Here is a 1,379-nt window from a genome sequence, read left to right as displayed (position 1 = left end):
AAAAAAAAAAAAAAAAAGAAGTGTCTTTCAGGCCAGAAATAGCCTTGGGAGACAGTGAGAAACAGGTCTGAATTAGAAGTGATCCCTTGGCCTGAATCCCCAAACTGACCCTCTGCAAATGATCTGAGAATCTTTTTAAAAGGTAGGAGAAGAAGGGCTCTCAATCCCAGAAAACAGCCCTAGCCTGTTCCCTGAGCACCCTGGGCACCGGCCTATACAGTAGCTTGGCTTTTCTGTGTGTTTTGTTTTGTTTTGTTTTTTACTGAACAACTCACCTCACCATCTTGGCGCCAGCCACTGTGCTTTGCATAGCCTTGGTATTTCCAAGATTCAAAATGTTTCAAACAGGATTTTAGTAACACAATTTGCAATTCTCACTCCAAATAGATTTTATGTATACATCACCTGCAGGGGAGGTGATCCCTGCTGATAAAGTCTGCACTTCAAAGCTTCATGCCTTATCTCCAGGTAAGGGAATTGTTAGAAGGCTGTGTGTTAGTAATTACTCAGTCTCTGGGGAAGGCAGGAAGTTTGTGGCATTGCTATCAGCTTTACATTCGTTATTATTCAGGAGCTTGGTAAGTATTCTTTCTCAAGGAAGACTTTGAGGTTTAGGAGGTTAATTTTCCACCCACAGCCAATAAATGGTGACAGGGGATTTGAACTCTGGTTTGCCTGGTTTCAAAGTCTAAACCTGTTCCCCTATATCAGGTTGCCTCTTTTATTACAGAGTGAGCAACCTCATTTCCTATGAAGCTGGATCTACTTCATTTTGAGCTGTTTTTAGAAAAATTTTCCTACTGTTCTCCCCGCTGAGGAATTCAAACTATTCTCTAGAGCAACAGCATAAGCCAGTGTTTCACAGGCTATGGAACTCTCAATGAACTGAGTTCATCAGTGAGTGTTGTATTCAATGGGAATTGAAAATCATACAGGATGACTGTTCATTTGATCAGCTTCTTTGAAGAGACAGTAGGAGAAATAATTGCACAGATACCAAGCATCGAGAATGTTGCTCGACATGAATACTGGAATTTAACGCTAGATTTCCAATATGTGTTAGATCAAAACAGTTTACATAAGAAAATATTTCCAGGCCAGGCATGGTGGCTCACACCTGTAATCCCAGCACTTTGGGAGGCCAAGGCAGGCAGATCACCTGAGTCAGGAGTTCGAGACCAGCCTGGCCAACATGGTGAAACCCTGTCTCTACTAAAAGTACAAAAATTAGCCAGGAATGGTAGCACACACCTGTAATCCCAGCTACTCAGAAGGCTGAGGCAGGAGAATCGCTTTAACCTGGGAGGCAGAAGTTGCAGTGAGCTGAGATGGCGCCACAGCACTCCAGCCTGGGCAACAAGAACAAGACTCCATCTAAA

Source organism: Cebus imitator, unplaced genomic scaffold (genome assembly GCF_001604975.1).
Source record: "Cebus imitator isolate Cc_AM_T3 unplaced genomic scaffold, Cebus_imitator-1.0 Scaffold45, whole genome shotgun sequence".
Taxonomy (NCBI): Eukaryota; Metazoa; Chordata; class Mammalia; order Primates; family Cebidae; genus Cebus; species Cebus imitator.
Note: the sequence above shows the minus strand (reverse complement) of the source record.